Source organism: Manis pentadactyla, chromosome 6 (assembly GCF_030020395.1).
Source record: "Manis pentadactyla isolate mManPen7 chromosome 6, mManPen7.hap1, whole genome shotgun sequence".
Taxonomy (NCBI): Eukaryota; Metazoa; Chordata; class Mammalia; order Pholidota; family Manidae; genus Manis; species Manis pentadactyla.
In genome coordinates this window covers 11,453,114-11,480,413 of record NC_080024.1, presented here as the reverse complement: position 1 = coordinate 11,480,413, position 27,300 = coordinate 11,453,114, and the positions used below count along the sequence as shown (strand labels likewise).

Here is a 27,300-nt window from a genome sequence, read left to right as displayed (position 1 = left end):
GCAGTTGCCTTCATTCCAACAACTTTATAAACAACCATGGTGACTGGCAGCCAGAGCTCCATGACAAGATCCTTCCCTTCTTCTCCTCCTGAGGCCCCCTGCCCAGTAACAAAATCCACCAAAAGGAGGAAGAAATTAGAAAGATATTGTACTTCAATGTCATTTTCTTCTAGATGTAGAAGATTTATAAATGTCAGAGAATACGTTTGATCCCAGAGAAACCCAAGAGGAAGGGGCAGGGGTTAGAAAAGCAATGAAGGCTTGTGTTCTAAATAATGAACATCATTTTCGAAAAGCTCTCTGTTTCTGAACTTGAATATGTTCATTTAACCTCCCCGCTTGCATTTTACCACCCAGACTGGAGGAACTAATTCAAAGCAGATCTAATCTGAGAACCCCACTGAGTTTAGGGTTTCTGAAATGCTTCACCCTGTATAAAAGGGGGATCGAGATGCCAAATGCTGTTACTCTCCATTCCTGCCATGTTTCAAATTGACCTCTCACCTTTGATAGAATGGAGTGTGCAACCCGCTTTAGGACCTACATAATGCCAAGCCGCCTGCAAAGGAAAATAGAAAAAGCCATCCCAGTGGAGTTCAGCTCTAACATACTCAAATTTTACAGCTGAACCAAAAGCAATACAAATTCAAACTGTTGTGTGTAGAGAGCCTAAACTTTGAGGTCAACTTCCTGCAAAATGGAAGGGGGAGCTTATTTAGATCTGCAAGTGAACCCTTACGGCGGGCAAGATCAGGCCACAGAGCTCCCACTCTGCTTTAAAACCCATCTCTCAAGTTACTGAGTTCAACTAAATGTCCTAACATTAATAATGATAAAAATTGCAGCTCACCTTCCATGATCGCACCCCTGTACCCTGAAGTGCGCTGAACGTTTGACATACATTACTTCACATATGCCTCAACACTACACATAAGGGCAGGCATCTTTTTTACTCCCATTTTGCACATGGACGTGTATAGAGGCTAAATATCTGGTTTGGGGTCACTTGGAGAGGAATCAGGGAAGCCAGGAACCAAACTCAACACCACCTGACACTCTGAAGCCAACAAACACAACAGAATATCTATTCTGGGGTGAAGATATTTGGCCGGGAACCAGCAGATGGCGAGGAGGACGCCGCAGGACTTCACTCAGCACTTGGGCGCTCTCTGAAACCACTCGCCTTTCAGCACGCTGTGACTCCCAGAGCCGGAGCTGAGGGGTTTTTCTAGGGGTGTGCAGGCTGCAGATGAACCTCCAGCCTTCACTGTATCTTCTCTGGAAAATTCTCCTTGAAATCGATCATACTCTCGGCCAGGTCCCTTTGGTGGTGTCAGGGTTTCTCTAAAGAAGTGTATTGCCTCTGAGGCCTTCAAGGCCCTATTTCCACAGTCCTGTCATCCTTGTTCTTGTCTTACAGGTGAAGGGAGAAGGAGGGGTTTATCCTGAGAAGGACCGGCTGCTGAGTAAATTTGGCCATTAAGCTTCCGCCGTGCCAGCCCAGGCGGGCATTCCTCCCACTCTGGAAGACATTGTCACCCCGTCCACTTCTGCGTCCCCGAACACGCCTGACAGTTGAGAAAAGACCCCGGAGAAACACAACACTCTGTGTTAGCTTTTCTTGTGGCTGTCAGCTCCCTTTCTCTTCCATTCTGGATACTTCATTTCATTTCCAAAAGGTCCTAGAGAAAACTACTTTTAGGTCATTCGAAATCTGAGAAATGTTTCCATTTAAAGGCCAAAATAAATTTTTTTTAATTAAAAAAATACTAAACTATTATTTTCAAGGGAGACATTTTTTATACAGCCGCTTGAATTTCTGTGGCCAAAATCTTCTTTCCTGAGCATGACAGGTGTTTGAAATTCCCATTTTTTTCACAGCTCCGCTCCAGCTGATACTGAGACGGGAGTAGAGGGAGGAACTCCCCCTTACTCACAGGTTTTTAAGGTGCTGCTGAGAAATTACATGTAGTGCGTTCTATCCGAAGTTGCCTTGATTCTCCTATGAAAGCGCCTTCTTCCACGTGAAGGAACCTCACCATTGTCGCAGGGTCTGCTCTAAGTTAAGAGAAATCAGCAAGGGAAAGATCAGAAAAGACTGAGATAAAATCCGGCAGGTCAGTGAGACTCAGCAGAGAGTTCCATGGGCCTTAAGAAGTCCCAAATGTAACAGTGAAGGCAGAAGGAGGGGTTGAGAAAATATTAATTAAATATTGATTAATAATAATAATGTATTAATTAAGATGATTAGAAAGAATATTGAAAATCCAATCTGGGGTGACTGGCACAACCTAAAATGAGGTGCTAACCTGAAAGATCCATGACCCAAGTCCAAGAGTGCAGACTGGGCAGAGGGGCAAAGGTCAAATCTCAGCCCTGAGTACGTAGCACGAATTATAGGATTCAAATGAGAAAAGGGGAAATTGTGCATTGCAGAAAACTTGAAAGCACATGTCAACAACCAGAGTGGGGCCATGGTACCAAGACAGCCAGCTGCCTGGTCTGAAACGCCCTCTTAAATCACTGCACCAGGACTAGAGGGAAGCGCTCCTCCCGCAGATGGACAGGCTCAGGGGTGCCTCAGCCAAGGCAGAAACACAGGGGCCTGGAACATCCTCTTGGGGACTGCGGTGTCTCCTCAAAGGAGATCATGCCGCTGAATTACTAGCCTTCATGCAGTACGATCATTTGTATGAATAACAACAATAACAACATATTTACTGCCCAGGACCCAGGAGCGTACAGTGGGTAAAAGTCAATTTCCTTCTTTTTAGGACAACTATACTTGGATTAGAAAAAAGCAATGTTCGTGTATGACAGTCTTCTAGGAATCCTACAGACCAAATGCTTTGTTTGGTTCTGGCCTGACCCTGCAGAGGGCATCCCTGCAGTCTCGCAGAGCTGTTGTGAACCATCGTGCTCACTAGGACTCAGGGTAAGGCTCCCGACCGTCTAGCCAAGGAATATCATTTTCACTTCTGCCGAGATCATCTAACCTTTGCTGATGCATTTAAGAACTCAACCTCTGTCCTCATTAATTACACCTGGGATGAGGGAAGGGTACAATAGAGAGTCTAATGGCACCCCCAAAGATGGTCCACACCCTAGTCCCCAGTACTAGGGAGTATGCTAGGTTACAAAGATGCAGAGAGAATTAAATTTGCTAATCAGATAACCTTAAAAAATACAGATTATCCTGGATTATCTGGGTGGGCCTAATGTAATCACAAGGGATTTGTGCAAGTGGAAGGAGGAGGGCAGAAGGGTCCTCGCAGGTCAAGAGGGAAATGTGACCACGGAAGCAGACACTGAAGTGATGTAATGTGAGAAGGACCCAGCACCCCATTGCTGGCTTGGGAAATGGAAGGAAGCCATAGGGTGAGAAATGCCAGCAGCCTCTAAAAGCTGGACAAGGCGAGGAAACAGATTCTCCCCTACAACTTCCAAAAGGAACGAAGCCTGCCAACACACTGATTTTAGCCTAGTGGGAGCCACATCAGACTTCTGGCTCTCAAAACTCTATGATAATAAATTCAAGTAGTTTTAAACCACAAATATGTGGTAATTTGTTAAGCTTCCTTAGGAAACTAATACAAATAATTTCCAAAAGGTAACCAATGGTTCTGAGCCATCCATGCAGTGTTCACAAGGACAGGAGGGGCCGTCTATGCAGAGGGTCTTTCCCGTGTGGAAGAAGATTGCAGTGTCTTCCCACAGGTAGAAGGGGCCTAGGCCACAAACACCCTTTTGGGTGCAAGGAATGTGTTGCTATGTAATATAATGTAATATAACAGAATCTAGGTTGTGAAGTCAGACAAAACTGGTTAGCAAGCATTGCCAACATATAATTATCCAGAAATGATTATATACGCTTTTTATTCTAGGGTGTGGATCGTTTGAGGAATGCAGCTTTTCTACCCCCTCCTTGTTCTCCACCTCTCAGACGTAAGTAAGGGGAAATAGGCCAGGTTTTTTTTCAATTCAGATTCACACCACTGAGCCTGTCAAGAAGCAAAGGGTTCTAGATGGAAGATAACATTTACTGCCCCTGAAATCCACTCATTGCTTTGCTCAGAGAGGCAGGTGACCCAAACCCTCCAAAACAGAACAAAATCATAACTCCCAATCCACACGGAAACATGTACATTAAACGCTACTTTTAATATGGGAGGGTACTATTTCTCGGGCAATAGATAAAGAAGACAGATTTCCAGATATGTCATCATTTCATTTGCCAGTCTTACTGGTGGCAAAGAAAGAGGAGATCACTCCAAATTAGCTATGATGGAACCCACTACTCTCTATATGCTCCCTACCTATGAGATAAAATTATTTGGGAGAGTCTGTTTTAAGTGAACATTGATCAATTCTACCAAACAAAAGTTCTCTTTACATCGTAGTATTAAACTTCTTTCTTCCTAAAAAATTCAGAGCAAAAGAGGTAGAAATATATTTCCTAAGAGAGCTGAGAAAATAGTCGAAGAATATTCATAGAAAAGGAGGATCACATGCCACGCAAGCTACATAAGGCCCTATTGTATCCCAGGGGCATCTGAGGAGGTCACATATGTATGTTGCAATGGAATTGTGTCATCGTTTCTCTGAATCTGAGGGGAGGTTTTGCTCTACATAAATTGTGGTCACAGAAGCTAACTGAGCTCAGTTCTGTTACATTTGTGGCCAGAAGAAGAATTGCACGTAATTATGCATCTTTGCTGGCCATGCACGGAAACAAATCCTGGAACTAAAACCAGCTATTCTATCAAATTCTCCAAGCACACATCCATTAAATTTACCAGACCTCAAGAGTGTGAATTTGGAAACTCAAGCACAGTGCCTCCCCTCCAATGATTCCCCACGGTGTGTAGGTCAACAGAGAGTGGAATCCTTCACAACGTGACTGGGAGCCAGGAGAGAGTATCTGAATACAACATCATAAATGAAGGATGGCTTTAGCCACCTAATACATCTGCAACAACTGTTTTGGCACCAGTTTTTCAGCCCAGAAAGACTTAATTTAACAGTGTGAATACACAACACGGTGTGTGTATCTGTGCCTGTTTTTCATGACCTACACACAGGCTACTATTTTCTAGTGGCTTCCGGCAGAGAGAGGGAAAAACAAGATTCAACTATAGAAGCTGTCTCTATTTAATATTTCTGTTAGTTTTCTGTCTGCCAGTCTGGCAGATTGGTCCGATTGGAAAAACAACATCTATGATTGCTGAAACAGTTCCTGGCTACATTTGGCACCCTTAATCACTGAACAGCACAGAAATCCCTCTCTGCAAATCTCTGGCACAAGAGGCCAGCCTTTCTGTATCACCAAGACTTATCTGTTTGTCTTTATTTCAGAGTCCAAATTCTAATGTCATTACTCAATTCAATTGCATAGATGTCCACCAAACAATGCAAACTCTATGCAAATCTTTGGGTTAACTGGATGTCATCGGTCCCATGTCACTATAAAAAAATGAATCTGTCTCCTGTTTTCTATTTTGTTTTTCTAGGCCAAGGGAAACACACACACACACACACACACACACACACACACACACATATAATATTCATTCACTTCATTCAAACTCTATTTTTTAACAGGAATAGAATTAAAATAATTTTCCTATAGATCAATATACAGCAAATAAAAAATGGAATTGACATGGTGGGCTTTTGATTGCTGTTTGGCCAACAAAATTCCTACATGTGGTGACAACATTTAAAAAGGGGCTGAACCTGAAATTGGAAGTGCCAAGCAGGAAATGTGGTCCTGACTCTTAGGAGCTGGGTGAGATTTGACAGCTCGCTGAACCTTCTGAGTAAGTCCCCCAGTCTCCTGTTATTGGAACATCAGATAGGAGTCCATGGGAAGGACCTGTTGGAAAAAGCCAAAGTCCTCTTCAGATGTAACATGTTATACTGGGAAATGAAGAAAGAACACATTAGTCTGCAAGTATTATTCAAATCAAAGCTTACCATTGAATAAATCTATAACTCTTAAAAGAAAAAAGGTTGAAAATCCTATTCCTGACCTCTATCAGTGTTCCTCTGTGCTCATGTTGAGTAAAGAAACTGTAATATTTGGTCCCACATCTAATTAGGTTCTGAAAATTCATCAGGATGTGAATGGAAGTTGTGTTTCTATGCAAGAAATGCTGGCAGCTAGAACATCTTTTTTTCTCTCAGCACATCAACACTCCGCACCGCAAATTACTGGCCTAGACCCCCTGCAGAATCAGCTACCTTAATGCTTTGGCTGCTAGGTAATGGGAACACCATCAACAGAGATGGACCAGGCCCAGGGGAAGGCTGATAACATCTTCACTGAGGCTATGAGCTGGTGGTAAGAATCAAAGTGGGAGCTTTGTGGTCAGACTGTGGTCATTCCGTTCTTGGACACACCACTTTCCTTTTCTCATCTGTAGATTGGCATAATAATAATCTAGAGCATAGCAGCATTGCTGTAAATTTTAACAAAATAATTTCAGGAAAGTGTCCTAATGCCTAGCACATAGAAAATGCCCAGTAAATGATTGATATTGTTTTTTAATTTGGAAAAACTATTATTTTTCGGTGATTAAAGCTTCATTTTTTACTTACTTTTCATTTTTATTATTCATATTTTTAATTTCTTATTATTTTTGCTTTTCTTATTCTTATTGTCATCTGTGAGCTAATGATTTGGAATGTTTTAATGCCCACTCAGATTTTCTAATCCTAAAATCTGTTAGTTATGAAACAAATGTAAAATACAATATTATCTTAAAAGTGTATTTTCTCTATTTTGCTTTAGAATACATATATTTTGCAATAGAGAAGAAGTTCACTCCTTCCCCTCACACACACATTAGCTCAGACTGGAAAACTAATTCCTTCTTGTTCTCATCTCTCATCTCTAATCAGGATTCAAATCCTGTCAATCTGTTCTCCCAACTAATTCATTCCAACTTCCTTCTCACCTCCCCTATTTAAACAGGTTCCAAATCTCGTCTCTGAAATCCTCCCTCCAAGCTCCCACCCCATTCTGCCTCTGCTTCGCTCTGGACCTCATCACCACCCTCTTCAACAACTCCTCGGTCTCTTAGTTTGTCTCCATGCCTCCAATCTTTGCTTCCTTCAAGCTTTGCTCTACACTGCCATCCACTACTGGGTTAAAGCAGTGACCTGATCCATAGGCATCATGAAGAATAATCTCCCCACAGTATCTCATTAACCAAAGAAGTCACATTCCTGACTGTCACACACAGCTCGCTTCACAAGCTGGCACCAGGTGACCTTTCAGTCTCAAGGGCAGGCATCTGCTCTGCACTGCCATTTTGCACCTAGGCAGATACAGCTTGGTGCTCCAACTAGGAACGTCCCCCTCCTCAGCAGACGCCATATGCCAGAGTGTGTGTCTCATGGGGATTAGCAGGACAGAACCTGAGTTTCTTAAACCACTTCCCCATTTTGAATAAATAAAAATGAGCCCAAGTGTGGACAGAGGGGATTCTGTGGAACATTGGTACAGGAGAGACTGTTTCCATGCGGAGTCTTACTCCTACCTTTTGGGAGAGGAATGTAGGGACCCTTTCTTCTAAACTGTCCCATCAAAGAAGGACTTGTTGCCCAGCTACTAGGAGGGGTAGTGGCACATTGACTTCAGCTGTTTGCTTCTGCAGGGATTCCCACAGGTACAGAAAAAAGCTGACCCCAAGATCCTGCCCTCTCAGGATGACCAGATCCAGTGACAAATCCAGTGGCATATGAGGCCAAGCTATTTCAGCCTTTCAGGTCAACTCCAAGGTCCACTTTAGCAGCAGACCTTCTTGTGCAGTCAGCAGAGGCTCTCCTGAGGTCTCCCTCACAGCTGCACAATCTTTCTGTCCAATTCCATATCACCACCTTCCCTTCAACAAGTCTTGATCCCAAGGACCTTTCCCAATCAACATTTTACGTATTAAACTTCACCTCATAGCCAGCTTCCAAGATAATCAAACCTGCATCATGTGTTCTCACTGTTTGCTTTCAAATACATCTGCCTTCCAGGCTGTAAATCCCTTGAGGGCAGAAATGGACCTTAATGCATCTCCGCATTGCTCAGACCTGGCACTGGGGAAGGGCACAGGACTTTGATTTCATATAAGACATCAAAACTAGGATTAGAAAGTGAAATATGAGATTTCAAATCAGCACAAGGAAGATTTTCCTGTGCAAGGAGCTTTTTACTATGGGGAGTTTCTTATTAATTTTTCTACTCTCGCTTCTATGAGAAGAGATTTTTCCTGAGCACTCCTGGCCTGTGGCTCCAACCTCACTCCTACCTGTGCAAGTGAAGTTACTTAACCCATTCCTAGGAAATCATGTGACACAAGGATGCTAACCCATTGATATTTGCATATTTAGAGACACCTTTAGAGTTAACAGTCCTCGCTTCTCTCAATCCTCACTCTTCCTCAGGTGAAGAGAAACTGACTAATCAGCAGGTAAGTTTGCTAAAAGATCTGACCCTTCGACTTCCTCCACTGACTTGAAATTCACTTGCTTCACAAAGGCACATTGTCTTCTCTGTTTCTTCAAGCAATACAGGGTAGGCCCCCAAGGATCAGGTACGGAGTCCAGCACCCCCAGAATAGGTGGGCATATTCACCTACTTTAGGAGAAGACGATTAGCAAGTCCACTTGACAAACACACCTGTATTACTTACCAATTGCTTAGGAATATTACTCTGAATTTAACAGCTTAATACAATTATTATCTCGCAGTCTCTGTGGTTCAGGTTTTCTTGACATGGTTTAGTTGGGTCCTCTGCTTCAGGGTCTCTCATAAGGCTGCAATCAAGGTGTCAGCCAGAACTGAGGTTTCTTCCAGAGGCTCAACTGGAAAAGTATCTACTTGCAAGCTCACATGGTTGTTGACAGGATCAGATCCTTACAAGGTATTGGACCGAGGGCCTCAGTTCTTGACCAGCTGTTGGGCAGAGGATGCCCTCAATTTCTTGCCACTTCAGTATTTCCGACTTGCTTCATCAAAGCCAGTAAGGGAGAGAGTCAATAGAAAGAGTGTGCTCACGAGATGGAAGTCATAATCTGATGTTTATTATCATCAGTGTTGTCATATTCCATTGTTTAGAGCAAGTTACTAGGCCTTGCCTGTACTCAAGGGGAGAGGATTATACATGGACGTGAATACCAGGAGGTGGATGTCCTTGGGGGTCATGTCAGAAATTGCCTTCTACATTCCCTAAGGTCCACTGTCCAGCAGCTTTATCAAAAATCTAAAGGGTGATATTTGTATCCCCACAGGCTTGACTCCAGTGCCCATTTCTTCATTGGTTCTGATCTCAGGACTGAAAAAAGATGCTTTTTATTGGGCCCCCTCATGGCACCAATACCCTCCCTGACATTGCTCAACTCACAGTGGCACAATCTCTCAGTGGCAAGGAAGCCCTGGCTGATCATGAAGCCCCTTTCTTGACTATGCATTTATCCCAGTGTGAGGCAGGATCTTGCTGGGGTAACCCTAACCTGTAGCCAATATGCACTGCACTTATGCTCACAGGAACCTGAGAGAATTCGCCCCATATCCTCATCTGGGCCTGTGGTCTCACATAACCACATGCTAAGGCCAAAGGTATACTTGTCATGCCAGCTCTCAAGGGACAGAAATACTAAAGACTCATGCGACTCTGGAGGAATGTCCCTGATTGTGCGATGCCAAAATTCAAACTGTGTCTCAGTCACAGGAAAGCACTGAGAAGTGTGCCATGTACTTATCACCACAAAGGTCCTGTCCACACTGAAGCAAATCCAAAGGATAGGCTTCACTGAATTACACAAGTCCCCCTGTGCTCGGGAAGCATTCTCAAGTGCCACGTGTGAGAAAGTGACATTTACACATTGGGAAAGGGCTCCAGAGCTAAATTGGAAGCAGCTAAGCATCACTTGGGACATTTGTACACCCCGTTCCTCTAAGACATTGAAATTAATAGACTCTAATAAAACAAGAGCTAATTGTGTGTAAAGTGAAAGCTATGTAAGCCCACCACAAGAGCAGAGACTGGGCTATTATTCCCTTATTGCCAGGACCAGTATATCGCCATATGCATAGGATGTTTTATAGATATGTATTTAGTTGTTTGATTGACTGCTAAGTGTTTGTTGTTTGGCTATTAACAATCTTTCCAGTTCTTCATTTCACCTATATTACAATACATGTGATTGTCATGTAATAATTCTGTGCAGACAAGAAGTTATTCTGTAGTTTTTTTATTATTTAATAAAAATCTGTATCAAGATTACCAAGATGAGAACCTCAGCCAACAAAGGCTCAATTGTATGCATAGGTTACAACAGCATGTGGGGCTGAGTGCTAAGCATTGTGCGTACAAATAAAAAAAGAAGGTCTCAAGAGAAATCTCACGTAGTTTCGATTATACCATGGCTTAGTAAATGCTAGACTTTTTGGTTATATACTGTTAGAAGATACAGACCACTTCTCTAGGAAACTGTGCTACCTTGAAATTTCAAGAAGCCATGTCCTGTTTATAGCATTGCACTCAGCCTAGAGTTGGATCGTCTTCCATCTTCTAGAGCAAAGTTGTCCAATTGATGCTTCTGAGATCATGGAAATATTCTCTTCTGTGCTACTCAGTACTGCAGCCACTAGCCATGGGTGGCTATTGAGCACTTAAAATGTGGCTAGTGAGAATGAGGACTGAATTTTTAAATTAGATTGAATTAAACTTAAATTACCACACGTGGCCACTGGCTACTATATCAGACAGCACAGTAGTGGAGATTCGCTGCCCAGTACGGTCTGGGCACCAGCTGCTTTGGCATCACCTGCTACATTTTTACTAGAAATGCAGAGTCACAGATCTACATACAGAATCTGCATTTTAACAAGATTCCCAGGTGATGTGCATACTTCTCAGAATTTATGAAATGCTTCTCTAAAAGATTTCTTTATAAAGTTGGCTCTGATTTTTTTTTTTTTTGAACAAAGAAACTACAGACTATACTATTCCTCTAGTCCCCTTCTTAGAGAGATACCAAGGTAGAGGAATGACTCCTTTTAGGTACTACAAGGAGAGAACCTATATGAGAATAGATCCAAGTAGAACCTGAGTCTACAGACTGAAAAGAAAGTTGCCATTTTTTGACCATCTGACTCAAGCCTTACCTGAAGCCAGCCCTACACACTGTACTAGTCGTACATTGGACACGTTGATAAATTACTCCTTTTGACTAAGGACTAGTCAGTTGTAATTATAGTTAGTTGTAGCTAGTTCAGCTATCTGAATCTGGGAACAAATGAGTCCTCAAAGATAAATCTGTTCTCAAAGGAAAATCCTCAGAGGAAAAAGAAAAAATTGGCTGAAAATGCAACTAATGTGGCATAAGAATGTTTTTGTGAATATTAAACTTCCCTACTTTCTTTCTTCTCTATAATGTATAGATTTCTTAAATATATACATAGGCCAGAAATAAACATACACAACAAGCTCTTTGGTAAACATTAAAAAATTAACTGATGATCATCAGTCTCAGTTATTCCTATTAATTTGATAGGAATGACATTATCTATCACTTTGAAAAGCCACAAGATTTCCAAATGTACAATTTAACTACTTAGTACTTCTGTTTTACAGATTCAGGAGGAATTTAATTTTATTATGCAAGGAGTGATAGAAATTAGGGTGTACACTCTTAGCTATCTTGTCTTATTATTAAAATCTGACTCCTAAAAGGAAAGCTTTGAGAACAGAAGAAATAAGGAAAGAACTTGAGGGATTCCCTAAAATGAAGAAACAAAATTTAATTATACTAAATACAGTCACTGTATGACATATGTTAATATGTCTGTGTTGTTTCTTATTAGTGAAACAATGTTTGGATCTGAATTAGAATCTATTTCATAAAAGATATTAGTTGGAGTAAAACATATAAGTAACAATGATAAACCCGCGTCAGGGTTTCTGACAGTGCATAATGTAATACCAGGCATAGAATGGCATTCTATCTTGAGCCAGCCACTTGAACCACTTACACCCCTAAAGGAAATGCCAGTCACATGTCCTAAATCACAAGCTTCTACCAGACCAGAGACTTTCAGCATACCATTGCTTTTTGGAGACTTTATGCAAAAATGCATGTGAACATGGATTTATTTTAACATGGGTCTTTTTTAGAGGAAGCTAAGTGTTCTATATCAAATCAGGAATGGGATTTGCAGCCCATGAAGATGGGGAAAAAAAAAGATAGCTTATCCCTTACTGCTGGTGAAGCCAATTAGGCATATCTTTGTTTCATGACAGCTATATAAAGAATTGGGGAGTCGAGAGTGTGGGCATTTGATAGGGATGTGCAAACTAATTCTTTCTGTTGGCTCACATAAACAACTGTTAGTAGAATATCCGGTAGATGTTTTTTGGCCTCACTTCCCCAAACCGTGTAAGGAAATGCAATTTAATACATGCAGTGGTTTTCTGTCTCCTATCCAAAAAACTGCAAGAGCTTCTTCAAGTAGAGTATTTAAGATGTGTTGAGATATCATTTCTGATTCATTGGATTATTCAATTTGAAACTAAAATCAAACTCACATTTGTATTATGTGCTGACTTTCTGCATTTCCGCCCACTACTAGCAAGACAGAACTAGCAAGTTCAGTGTACAAATTCAGCACCAACATGAATTTTGTGATTGCAATTTTATGTATTTTATTGTGTTTAAAGTTGAACGATTTATTTATTGATCTGTCTCTTCTACTAGATGGTGAGTTCTTGGACAACAAGGCTTCATTTGTGTCTGCTTTGCCGGCACTACCCACCCACTGGGAAGTGAACTGTTTGTGAAATAAATGTAGCATTGATACCTTCAGAGAAGTATATTAAGCATTTTGGTTAATCTTTGATTAAGGAAGCCCCACAGATGAGATGAAGTAGGATTCTACTGGCCAGCACTTATTCTCATTTTACAAACAAACATATATTTTTTGAAGTTCTTTTAAGCACAAGATCTGTGGTGACAGAAGCCAGCATTTCCTGACTTACGGGTCAGGCAAGATGATAAGCCCTCTCAATTTCAGTATAGAAATCATTAGTTCTTCTCTCTTCACAACTACCTTATATGGTAATAAAGTCACTATGCAAACATCACAAACAAGGAAGCTAATGATTCCTCAATAATTAGAGGACTTAACTGTATTCCCAAAGTTGTGCAATCTGACTTTGAGTCCTCACTCTCAACTCTCATAGTATGCTCCCGTCCAGTAGGTTCTGTATTTTGATGATTGGTAGCAGAAAATGTAAAGTCATTGGGAACAGATAGGTATAATTAACTTTAGTATAAATTCTAATCTTTCTTCATTTTTTTGTACTTTAGTTGAGAAGTGAGAGGAACCCCATAAATTCATTCAGCACCAGGGAATATGTGGAAATAGATCATAGGAGGTCTTAAATCAGGGACTGTTTGGCTCAAGGAGGTTGGCACAAACCAACACGCCTGAAAAGCACAGTTTGCTGCATGCTTAAAGAAAACTGGTGTGCAGAAGAAATAATGCATCATGCAACTGCCTCCAATTGGTGGCTCTGATAAAGTAGTTTAGCATGGGACACCAGCATTCCCTACTCCATCAGTGGCTCCTACCCATCTCAGAAGATGCAAAACTAACAAAAGGGAAAAAAAAATCAAGAGCATTTTCTATGACAATTGGAAATGCTTAGCTAGACAGCTGTTACCCTAAACAGGCAAATAATTAACAGTGACGAATATGCATTTAGACACATACGTTGCTCACTTGATTTTTTTTTAATTAAGGTATCAGTGATATATAATCTTATAATCTTATGAAGGTTTCACATGAGCAACATCGTGGTTTCAGCATTCACCCATATTATCAAGTTCCCCTCCGCCCCATTGCAGTCACTGTTTATCAGCATAGTAAGATGCTATAGAGTCATTACTTGCCTTCTCTGTGCTGTACTGCCTTCCCCATGACCTGCCTACATTGTGACTGCTAATTATAGTGCCCCTTAATCCCCTTCTCCCTCCCTCCCCACCCGCTCTCCCCAACTCTTTCCCTGTGGTAACCACTAGTCCCTTCTTGGAGTCTATGAGTCTGCTGCTGTTTTCTTCCTTCAGTTTTGCATGGTTGTTATCCTCCACAAATAAGTGAAATCATTTGGTACTTGTCTTTCTCTGCCTGGCTTACTTCACTGAGCATAATACCCTCTAGCTCCATCCATGTTGTTGCAAATGGTAGGACTTGTTTTCTTCTTAGCTCACTTGATATTTTCATATAAATATTACAATAGTTTTATTAACATTAAAGGATCTTTACAACATTAACTAGGAAAAATGATTCCTCTAAATGAACACCAGAAAAAAGTTAATCCATTTTGTTTCTTTTACAAAGAATCTGTATTTAATTCAAGAGTTAGCAAATAGTGTGAGGCTAGGGGAATACCAGGAAAGCCATGCATATTTTAGAAATATTCTAGAAATAGAAATAGAAATAGAAATTATAATCTGCTTTCTGGAGGCCTCTTCTACAGATCCAAGGAGAGAAAAATGGATGCCTAAAACTAACTACTTGTCAGATCAGGGAGAAAATTAAGGTCAGCTTTCAAAAATCCAATAGCAGAGGTACCTTATCAAAAGTAGTTCATTACTTAATGGGGGAAAATATCCTCCTCTCATTTCTAGCTTCTCAAACATTTTCCCTGCCAAAGTTCAACATCAAAACTAAGAGACTGGTAATCGTGGAAAACAATGGTTTTGAGATTTGAGGAACCTGAAGCTAGTTTCTGAGGTCAGGCATCCAAAACTCTGAAGAACGATCGGCAAAAAGAATTCAGGGACACCTAAATAGAATCGGTCAGGACCACAGATCAAATAGTTTGAACAGAGTTGTATAATAAAGCATCCAGATATTCATATCTATATGTTCTTCTGTCTCATACTCTTTGCTCATATAAAGTATTTCTATTCAGTAATTTATAATTCTTTTCATCACCACAACATCCTTGTAAGGTATGTAAGCCTTGTCCACATGCTACAGAAGAAAAAACTGAGACTCAGTCAGGTTAAATGATTGCCATTGTCATACAGATAATATATAGGAGAGCCATATTTCCAACCTTTCCATAATTTTTCACTGAACTAGGCAATTTCTCAAATATGTCAACATGCTCAGATATTTCTAAATTCTTTGAGATGTTTATATGTTATAGACATCTCATTTTGTTTTCCCTGTGTAAATTAGCCACATAGGTAATTATTCCCCTTTTATACTTTATGGCAGGTGATATGGCACAAGACTGATGTCCCAGAGCACCAAATATATATATAAAGAGACAGATATATAGAGAGATATATCAATATATTATTATCAAAATATTCTGCTGTCACTATATACAATCAGGTAATCTTACGTGAGAATGTGGTATACGTTTTCAATCTTATCAAAATATTTGAATTAGTAAATATGTTTAAAATGTAAATATATTACAGAATGTGCAGCAAGCATTGGAAACACAACATGAAATTTAAAAATCAGAGGTTTTTAAATGGGTTATATTTCACATTAGGTGACCCTAGGCAAATAAATCCTTTTGCTTGTTAGGACTTTTCTTCAACTAGAAAAAGAGAAGTTGATCGGTCCACTCTATTCCAGCTTGAAGGTGTCATTTATTTCTTGTTGTTATTATTGTTTTGTCATGGTTTTCAACATAATGTGGACATCCACAGAATATTAAAAATCAAAAAGCAAAGAAGAGTTTTAATGAAAGGTATATGTCAGTTCATTCTGCTGTAATGAAATATTATTGGCTGAGAGGCTTAACAGAAATTAGTTTTCTCAGAATTCTAGAGGCTGGAAATACAAGATCAGGGTTCCGGCATGGTCAGATCCTGGTGAGATCCCCCTTCCTAGCTTTCATATGGCCTCCTTCTTGCTGTGTCTTTACATGGCAGAGAGAGAGGAAAGACAGGGAGTGAGATCTTCCATTGGGTCAGTCATGTTCGATTAGCGACCCACCCTATGACCTCATTTAACTATAATTACCTCCTGAACGTATATTTCTTGATACACTCACATGGGGTTTAGAGCGTCACATAGGAATTTGGAAAGACACAATTCAGTCCACCGAAAAAGGTAATAACTCCTTCTCTATCTTTAATCCACTCATGAGAGCCAACCACTCTTAACAGTGGGTTTATTCTTTGGACAGTATCTCCAGATCTCGTTCATGTGTGCTGCAGGCCTCTTGGACCTGAGAGCTCTTTGCCCTCTTAAGGCAAGTGGCCTCGTTTTGAGGGCTTAGATAACAAGATATAGAAACTTTGCTCCAGGATACCCATCTTGCCCCACCTGCCATAAAGTTGACCCGATTTCTTTGATAAAAACTTCAGTTTGGGGGGACTGAATTGCACAAATAGAAAAGAAAAATCATCTTTTTCCCTTGGGCGGTAGAAGGAGAAAGGGGTTTGGGTAGAGATGATTGATCTCTACAGAGACTTTAAATTATTCCGTACGTTTCAACCCTCTTCTCATTCCCCTGTCTCATCATCCTCTTAGCCTCTGAGGCCTCAGTCCTCATTGGCTGCACACTTCTCTGCGAGTATTCAAGTCTGTGGCTGCTCTGGTATTCTATATTCCATCATCCAAGACATTTTTTGAAATATCTTATTTGCTTAAGTTTGCCCCAGCTCTATTTTTTCTAGGGTAATACTTGATTTTTATTCTTTCCCTATCATTGTTTTCAGTCTCTGGAGGCAGAAGAAAACAAGCGCACAGTTTGCCATTATCAATGGGAAGCCTGTTTATACTTAATTAAGAATACTTAAACCACCATTCATTCCACATTCAACAAACATTTATTGAATATTTTCTAAATAACAAGCACTGTCCTAAAATCCTAATAAATATATTATGCATTCATTTAATATTGTTTTAAATCAGGCATCTTCTATGTTCCAGACATTTTAAGGAACTTCATGATTTAGCATCTCGGGACACCAGAGTAAACAACCAAGAGGAGCTCTAAATCCTCTGTTGTCAAAAAGCTAAAGATTAAGATAGATATTTATCTCTCTCAAGGGCTTGAATGAACAGCATCTACCGCCTCTTTCAACTCCAGAATTCTGGAAAACACAATCTATATGGAGCCCAAAAGATCTGGATTATCAATTTAGATAGCAAGACCCATTGTATGTTTTGTATAAGAAGGATACTTCAAATAGAAACACAGGCAAGATGAAGGTAAAAAGGTGAGAAGAGATATAAAAAACAAACACTAAGCATAAGAAATCTAGTATGGCTATGCCAATATAAGACAATGTGGAATTCAGAACAAGCAGTATTATCAGGGATAAAGAGAAAAAGGATTGATTCACCAAGTAGGCAAAGCAAACCTAAATGTTAAGCACCGACCACAGAGCTTTAAAATACATGAAGAAAAAACTGACAAGAGTAAAAACTGACTTCTGTTTCAGGTCAAGATGAAATAACAGGGACTGGATTTAACCTTCACCTAAGACAATACTTTTAGCAAAATATATGAAACAATGACTTATAAAAAAAATACTTTATATATGCATTGAAATTTCATGATCCCTGAGAGATGGGAAGTAAATCAGGTGAACTCCACAATTACCCCAAGCTTACTGGCTCCAGTTTCAGCATTAGGAAGGGAAACCTGGTGGAGTCCCGTAGACTCTATGAGTTGAGAAAGAGCTGAGAATTCAGAGCCAGCACAACTAAAGCCCTCTGGACAGAATACTAGAAAAGGAGAGAACACCACAGGGAAAAAGCCTGGGGTTCCTCAGAGGAACCTCGAATAGTTGGCCGAGTTTGTAAACATATGCCTGCAAAGAAGAGGTGAGAAGAGATATAAAAAACAAACCTAAGCTAGAGAAAGAAATACCCAAAAGGATTCAAGGGTTCAATTCTTCACACTCACAAAGCACTGACAATAGTACCCTTTCCCAACAGCCACTCTGGAAAACTTCATGATTTATGCAGAATTGTGGATAGTGCTTTAAGGGCCTTGCTTCAGTAATAGAGAATAATTAGGCTTTCACAAAGCATTGCTCCAGTTTCTCCTAACAAATTTTAAAAGCCAGACCCAAAATTTACCAAACTTTCCAGGTAGCTTAACTACATCTCAAAAGTTCTTGAGTATTTATAAGAATACAAAACTAATACCCAGGCAAAATCACAATGTCTGGCATCTAATAAAAAATTACTGGGCATGTAAAGAAGAAGAAAAATATGACCCATAATGAGGAGATGAATTAGCAATCAAAACCAACCCAGAATTGTTGCAGATGTTAAAATTAGCAGACAAACACATTAAGATAGTTATTATTAAAATACATCATATGTTCAAAAAGTTAATGAAAGCCTGTAAGACAAGAAAAAAGAGCCAAAATCAGCCTTCCAAAAATGGTACTATAATGTGTGAGATATAACATGGAATGGGATTAACAGCAGACAAGAACTCGTAGAAAAAAAGATTAGTGAATTTGAAGATGTAACAACAGAAATTATCCCAACAAAGTTAATGGAAAAAAGATAAGCCTAAAAAATGAACAAAACATTAATGAGCTGTGAGACAACTCCAAATGGCCTGATATATGTGATCTTGGGTTGAGCAAAGATGTTCTAGGTACAAAACAGAAAGCACAGTCGGTAAAAGTATAAATTGATAAATTGTACTTCAAAATTAAAATTTATGTTCTTCAAAAAACAATATAAAGAGAATGAAAAGACAAGTCACAGAAAAAATTTGCAAATCACTTATTTATAAAAAGGACTTGTATTAAGAATCTATAAACCACTCTCAAAACTCAAGTATAAGAAAATAGATAACCAATGACAAAAACAAGCAAAAGATTTCAACAGCTACATCAGAAACAAGCACATGAAAAGATACACATCATTGTTCATTAAGACAATGACAATTTCAAAATGAACTCCTATCACAAAACAATTAGAAAAGCTAAAATTTAAGACACTAATCATACCAAGTAAAGGAGCTGAAACTCAAATACTGCTGGTGGAAATATAAAATGGTTCACTCACTTTAGATAACAGGCTGGAAATTTCTTAAGAAATTAAATTTACAACTAGCATATCATCCAGGGACTCATAAATTCCTGACCTAAAAATGTTAAGAACCATGTCCCTGCAAAGATTAGTACATGAATATTAATATCTTTATTTATAATTGCCCAAATGTGAAAATAACCAAAATGTCCACCAACAGATAAATGGATAAGCAAACTGTGAAATATCTGTACCATGGAATATTATTCAGTAATAGAAAGAAATTAATTATTAATGTAAGCCATGGAATAGATGAATCTCAAAATTATTATTCATGGGTAAACCCTGAACATCATGTTAAGAGAAAAAAGCCAGACATATACACAGTCACACACAAGCACACACACACACCAAGGGTACGTATGTATCTATGGTCCTCCTTATTTGATTTCCAATAGATAAAATTACTATATAATACTGAAAGTCAGGAAGTAGTTGCCATTCAGACAAAGAGGATAGGTATTGATCAAAAAGGGGTATGACTAGCTATCATGAAAACTACTTATAAACTTCAAAGAATTGTATCCCCAGTGGTAATATCACACCCATAGGCAGGATCAGCCTCACTAGGGTCACTGGACACACAGAAGATACATTTAACCTCACTAATGGGACCACACAAGATCTATTTAACCATTCTGTTTGCCCCCTTGACTTCTGTTGTCTTCTGTCAGTGCTATATTAAAAATTAGTTGACATTTATCAGTCTTGTAATGGATGATGTGTGGTCAAAAACTATATACAATTAGGAGAAGAAAATAAAGAAAAGGACATGTTGGAAGAAAAAGCAAGCAGTGGAGAGACAGGAGCAGACCTTACTTGTAAGCTGCTGTTTCTAAAATGACATGGCCCACCTGTCTCACATGATTGTTAAGCAGACTTCTTAAGACTAAGTAGCAAATAGCAAAAGGTGTAGCCCTTGCTTTTGTTTAATTTTTCCTGGAAGGGAGGGATTGGTGATGATCTTTGAACTTTGAGGACCCTACTTTAATGACTCGAGATGGCAGAAAAACTAATTCCCATTTGGGCACAGGGGTGTATGCATGTGGGTAGGGTCAGGTGTGATTATTTGTGGTTTTTCCTGTGCCTCAGTCACCCCAAAGGAATGCTAAAAGCCACACAATTTTAAGCAAGCCAAAACATTTTCTTTTCAGGGTGGAAATAATAAAAGCATATTTACTGTCCCCATATTTGTGGGCTTGGAATCTAAGAAGTAAATTTATTTTCCTCATGTCTCAATGAAGTTTGCAGACCACTCTCTCTCCTCCCCAGGAACCACAATGTGGACAACACTCTCCAGACATGTGCAGGACACAGCCTATATACCTTTCCTTGAAACTCTACAGTGCCCACTTCCTTATTAAAAAGTCCAGATTTCAATCTCATGTTACCAGACTTTACCAACCAGCTCCCCACCCCCACCCCACAGCAGCCATTCCCCCCATTTCTCACTGACTTTAACTGCTGGACCTATAGTTCCTCTCTCTCTTTGACATCTCCTATTGCCTTATAGACGATTCTTCCAACCTGCTGACTTCTTAAATCCTTGAACCCATCTGTTCTGGGGATCACGTTCTTCAACTTTTCTGAGCCCTTTACTTGCCACGCTCACACCTCAGAGAAGCTGTTCTCAGAGCCCAGCCCCACGATGGCCTGGGAGCCTGCTAGTAATGAAAATTCTCAGACCTCACATCTGGCCTCTTGAATCAGGAAATGTGGGGTGGGGACCAGTGATTCTTGCTTAAGAAGCCCTTCATGTGATTCTGGTACTTGCTCAAGTTTCACCTCACTATTACCAAGAAATACAACACCTCTATAATCCAATTCCAAGAATCCCACACTCAGACCTCAATTTAACTATAGTGCTTTAGTGCTAACAACTCTGACCCCTCCAGGACTGCATCTCTCCCTTGAATATATCTTGAACACCCTATTTCACATTATTTATATTCATGTATCTATCACTTTACTCAGTTGGCAAAAACCTAACCCTAATTAAGACCAAACTTGAGCCCATTTCCGGCCTACATCAGAAGAGCTAAATATGGTTAAAGAAAATCTAACATCACTTTAAATTTGTGACTACTGTCTTTAAGGGCCCTTCCTGCTATAAGGCCATCCTTCCAGACATCCCTCCTCTATCCCTCCTCCCAAGCCCCTGGGAAACTCCTGCTGTGAGACGCTAGCGTGAACATCCACATTGGTTCCTCAGTCTTCGCTCTCACCTCAGTTTACCTCCTATGCTACTGAGAAATAGCAGCAAGCAGAAAAGAACTTCTACGCACCTGCACTCACACTTGGCCTTCCCTCCAGTTTCTCCAGATGGTGTGCACTTCTAAGACCAACCTCCTCTACTCGTGAGCCAGATTTCAGCCCCTCTTGCCCACTCAGGGATGTTGTTCTAGTAACTGTCCACTCTTCTCTGCTTCATCAGCTTTTCCCTTTCTGGTGGACCATTCTTATCTACATAAGGCATGCTGTTATTCCACCCATATTTTAAAACTGATTCATCAACTGATGAAATGCTCTTGATATAAATATGACTTCCCCTCCAGTTATGGCCCCATCTCTCCTACTTAGATCAATACCCTCCATAGAGTTATCCGGATTTGTCTCCCCTAATTCCTTATCCCCCATTTCCCAATGAGCCCACTCGTTAGGCTTTCACCCCCACCACTCCACCAAAGTGTTCCTCGGAAGGTCACTACTGACATCTTCCATGTGCTTGCCCCGGCGGCGGTGCTGGCCCAGCTGTCTCTCCTCCCTTAGGCTGCCCCCCATCCTGCCACCAGGGTGACCCCTGCTGCTCTGTCTCTGTTCTCATCACCCTGCCACTAGACACTAGAATTCCCCAGTTCTCGGACCTCCCTCCTAATTCCTTCTCATCTGTCACTCACTTGCTTGGTGATTCCATCAGTATCCAGGCTTTAAATGCTTCTGCCCTGCTAATCTCTAATTTATATCTGTGGTTCCAGGTTCTTGGCAAATGCCACGCTGGTATAATTCAACTACATGCCCAACATCTCCTCCACTGGTCTAACAGACATCGAAAACTATGACCGAAGTTGAACTTCTCTTCCTCCTCAGTAAACCAGCTCTAACAACAGCCTTCAGGTATCTTTAAGGGTAACCAGCTGCTAAAGGCAAAAACATTCAAATCATCTTTGACTTCCTTTTTATCTCTTACATCTCACAACCAATCTGTCAGTAATCCTGCTGACTCTGTCCTCAAAATATACCTCAAATCTGACTAGTTTTCACTGATACTGCAAAGCCCAAAGTATATCAACTCTCACTGGAGCATTGAGACAGATTCTCAATGTCGTCTCTGAGTTGCTCAGCCAGAGCGATCCTCTGAAAACATGCATCAGAGAATGCTACTCTTCTTCTCAGAATTCTACAATGTCTTTTAGTAGAAAATTCATCTAGTCTAAAACCTAGCCCAAAATCCATGTAGTTGAAAATCTAAATTCTTTACAATGACCTACAATGTCCTACATGATCCGTTTCACCTGCTCACTTTTTCACTGCCAGCTTATCAACTACTATTCTTCCCTTCCACAGTCCTACCCAGGTGTGTTTGTCTCCTTGTTTGTAGTGCATGCCAGGTATGCTCCTACCTCATGGCCTTTGCACTTACTAGAATGAATGGGCCACTTTCTCATTTCTTCAAAGCTACAAAAATGCCTACCGCCCTTTTTCCAGTAGTGTATAGTCTCCTCCTTTACCTTATTTCTCTCCATAATCCCTATCCACTTCTAAAATGCTATGCAGTTCACAAGATTATGGCTCCCTAAAGATAGCATGACCTGCTTTGTTTTGTTGTTAAGTCTTAGTTATGTGGACTAGTGCACTGGACATTCACCAAACAGCTTTTGAATAAATGAATGAATAAATAAATGAGCCAGATTTCTACAGGTGGATAGTAAGGCACATACCATGCTTGCTGTAGACCAGAGTGGGTCAAAAAAAGGCTCATGGTATTGTTCATAACTCAAGCCTTTTCCAGAGCATTGTTAATCAAACTGGAATCAATAATTATTGCTCTTACATCAGGAAAAAAATGAAAATTATTTTCTCACCTGATCCAGTTCTCAGGATTATGAAGAGAAATAAGACAAAGGAAGAGAATATACACTATGGGAAAAAGGGTGGCAGGGTCAGCCCCCCACACACAGAAAAAGCAACCAAAGAAAATGTACAGAAAAGGACACTTTTAATCTAGCAAGTAGAAAATATCTTCCCCTAAATAGTACTGCAGAGGGTACCGACAGAGCAAATTACCTAGCAATTTCTTGAAGATTTTACCCCTTCTCCAGAGGTCTTGGCTTCTGAGATCACTCCCACCTACCCTCAGGCTTAATATCCATCTCCTGACCCTTTGTAGGACAACTTCAGGTTCCTAAACTTGAACTTCTAAAACTTAACTTCTCTTATCTCCATTTTGTCGTTACATGATACAGAAAAGTTAAGCTATTGCCTAGAAAAGATATTAGGTCATGAAACTGAGTAGAACTAAGACAAAAAGCAAGATTTCTTTGGTTCTTTATGTCAGGAGTCTGCCAACTTTTTCTGTAAAGGGCCAGGTAATAAATATTTTAGGCTTTGTGGGGCATATGGTATCTTCCACAACTGTTCAACTCTGCTACTGTAAGGAAAAGCAACCATAAACAACATGTCGATGAATGGTGAGGGCTACATTCCAATAAAACTTTATTTACAAAAGCAAGTAGTGGGCTGGGCTGAGAGCTGGATTGCAGTTTACCAGCTCCTAGGAATCCCATGTCTTCTCTGAACAGTTCATCATTGTTTCCAGGGTTTCCACTGCTTTTTGAGTGAATAAAGCCACATACATGTTTTATAATTAGAGCAATTTGCTAATAGCTATAATGATATTGTTTCACAGTGTATTAACTTTAAGTTATACTCAAATCATTTAACTTACCTTCCCAAAGAAAGTGCTGGAATAGGGATAGCAAGTGAGAAAACAGTGAGAATTCTATTAAACAATTTTTTAAAGGAAAGTACAATGAGCACACTTACACAAATAGATCTCCTCTATTTGTGTAGTTGTCCTCACTGCATTTGTAAAATGGAATGTTCAGGAATGCGTTTGCATGTTTTCCTGTAATTTTCTGTGACTATAACTATTGAGACTTGGCAATTAAAAATAGCAAGGATTAAATTTGCAAACTTTACAAAAGTTGTAGAAAGAAAATCACTGTCCTGAGTCAAAAGAAACAGTAAAGATATCCTTGGTTATCAGACATGAAGATGATCTAAAAAGATTTGGCAGATATGTAATATTTTTATGCTCATTGGCCTTTACCTCTGTAAGTTTCACCAGAATAAGTGCTATGAAACAAAGTAGCTGAAAGTATAGCAGAACCAGGCTTGGAAAACATTCTCTCAGTCTAAGGCAGTAGTTTCAAAAGTAACCATTTTTTTTAGTTGATTGTAAGAATAAAATAGGGGAAATAGACTGGTAAATTGAGGCATGGTAACAATAATAGAAAACACTGATTCAGCATTTACTATGAACCAGGCAGAGTCCAAAGTGTGTTATATATATTAGCTCACCTAATCCTTCAACAATTCTAGGAGGAAAATGCAACTATTCCAGCTAAATTTCCACATGAAAACAATTGAAGAACACATGTGTTAAGTAATTTGCCCAATGTATCTAGCTGATAAGCAGACAAGCTGGGATTTGAACTTGTAGAATGTGGTTCTATAGGTTATGCTTTTATCTACCTGACTATATGCCTCTAAATAATCATAGGTGATAAGGGTTTTTTTTTTAACTTGGAAAATGTTAACCCACTAGCAAGCAAAATAGAAAACTAGTGGAGAAAGCTGAGAGAAGAAAGTAGATAAAAGGAAAAGCTGAGAAAAGGTGAGAGGGGAACCAAAGTGTAATTTTATTCTTGGAAAAGAAAAGACACATTTTTAATTAAAATAGAAAGAAAAACATATTGGAATGAAGATCAGACATTTGCCCACATCCAAGTATTGGTGCATAAATTGTTAGACAACCAATAGGCATAGGGGATGGGGCCTGGAGAATGTGAAAAACACCCTAATGTCTACTGTGAAAGATTCAGCAAGTCCCCAAAGAGCTACACCAGAGGAAAAACTCAGAGCCCAGCTTGGGCCAGGTGACATATATTTATGATGGCCCCAAATTATCATATTCTGACTCCCATAAAACATGCCAATTAAAAATCAATTAGCTATTCATTAATGAAATTGTTCCAGTAACCCATTAATACATTTCATCTAGTACAACTCAAAAGCTACAAACAATATCCTTTCTTAAAAGATTCTACAGGTATGTGTTATCATTAATTCACACTGGCCTTCTCCCCAGTTGGTCCTTATCTTTAATATTTTCTCTACTTACTCTATTCCATCCCTTCTAAAACACAGACCTGTTTGAGATCTTATCATCTCAGAAATCAGGTTCTGTGTCATACTTGATAAAATTCGGAGCATTTTTCCCTAGTGGTACATAAAATAATGATGTATCTTAAAATCTATGACCTCTTAGATGAGATGAACTACATTATTTACTTTGCCTTCAGTTAACACGAACACTTCCAAGCCAAGGAAAGCCTGGAAACTTAACCTTAGCACTACTCAAATTTTCTATAGCTTCTTATTCTATCTAGCACATTTCCACATGTGTTATTTTACACTCATTCCAATCCTATGAAATAGATGTTCATTATCATTTCCTTTCACAGACAAGGAATCAAGGGCTACAGAGAAGGTAACTCCTATCGATCCACAAGGTCATTAACTCACAGAACCAGGAGTTGAATGCACATTGTCAGGATCCAGCTCTACTCCTGCTTCCCCACAAGATGACTCCTAGACTTGCACTCTGGAAGAAGTCCCTACTACCCTACGTTTTAACCGTGATCTAACGACTACCTGTGAAACTTTGGTTGTAATTGACAACCTCATTTATCAAGGCAGAAAAAGGCACTCACTGTAAGAATCCTACCCAATATCACTTTGTATTCGTGAGCAATGAGAGATATGGAAACTGGGAATGAAATCACTTCCTATTCTTTTTCTGAGTTCTTTTCATTTTGTAGGCCATAGCCGTCAAAATCCCAGCACCTTCATGTTGATAGACAGAAGCCTTTTTGTACACAAGGAAAGCAATTTTTTAAAAAGGAAGTACGGGCAAAAAACTGCTCTGCGGAATCAGGGCAATACTTTGAGCTGATGAAATGAATAAAGATAGCCAATGTCATTAAACCGCCAGTGGAAAAAATAACCCTCAACTTCAGATTTATTTGAAGACTACCAAAAAGAATGAAACAACACAAAACTGACACAAAAGTCTGTTACTTACAGACAAGTCAATTAAATATGTCAATCAGCCAGTAAAATTCTAATAGTCAACCCTTCTTTCCAGCATCACAAGATATTGTTTACCTTCCATTACCCACAAAACGGGCTGTTTGCGGAGGACGGTGAGCTACCCTCAGATTGTCAGGCAGCCAAGCCAATTGGGATGTTCATGCAAACAAAACAGTTAAACTTCCAAATTCCTGGTTTGGCTCAAGAACCAGATTTATTTTGAGAGTTTGACGACTAAAATAAATAGACTCGAAGCCTGAGGGCAGGCAGGTCTACTTGAGACAGGGGCCAGATTGCAGCCAAAGGCAGGGAAAAGACCAGAGGAAATAAATGCTAGAGAGGGGACAGTAAATGAATCTCAGAATCAACTCTGTCATATGGAGACTTAACCAAGGATTACTGTAGTCTCATGCTATTAGACGCTAAAATGTATTGCTAAGGGTCATAAATAAAACAGCACGGCACTGAGGAGGAAGCGATCCAAAAATGGCCAGAATATAGTAATTGCACCAAAACAAAGGAGAAAAGATGGACCAGTAAAGAAGTGATTTTGGAACAATGGGCCAGCCATTTGGAAAACCAGGTAAGCCTGGATCACCACTTCTTTCTTCAAGATAAAACAAAACACATTCAAAATGAATCAGAATGCAACATGTAAAAAATGAAACCTAAGAATATTAGAAAATATTTTTGTAATCTTGTAAAAAAGGCCTTTCTAATAATCTCAAAAACCAGAAACAAAGTAAATATCCATAAAGGAAAAGATCAGTACAGTTAGCTTATAGCTTCTACATAGCAAAATATTTCCCAAACCAATGTTGAAGGATAAATGA

General features: G+C 39.7%; 1 long non-coding RNA gene across 3 annotated transcripts; it reads left to right on the top strand.

Moving 5' to 3' along the window:
• Positions 1–2,445: 2,445 nt before the first annotated feature.
• Positions 2,446–16,974, top strand: LOC118926569 (uncharacterized). Of its 3 annotated transcripts, XR_005030527.2 has the most exons (4): positions 2,446–2,744; positions 6,102–6,263; positions 8,746–8,918; positions 15,608–16,974. It is a non-coding gene; the product is annotated as an uncharacterized LOC118926569 (long non-coding RNA). The 3 variants fall into 3 exon arrangements; XR_008998156.1 differs by lacking the exon at positions 15,608–16,974 and having other exon boundaries at positions 8,798–11,245; XR_005030526.2 differs by lacking the exon at positions 15,608–16,974 and having other exon boundaries at positions 8,746–11,245.
• Positions 16,975–27,300: the final 10,326 nt, after the last annotated feature.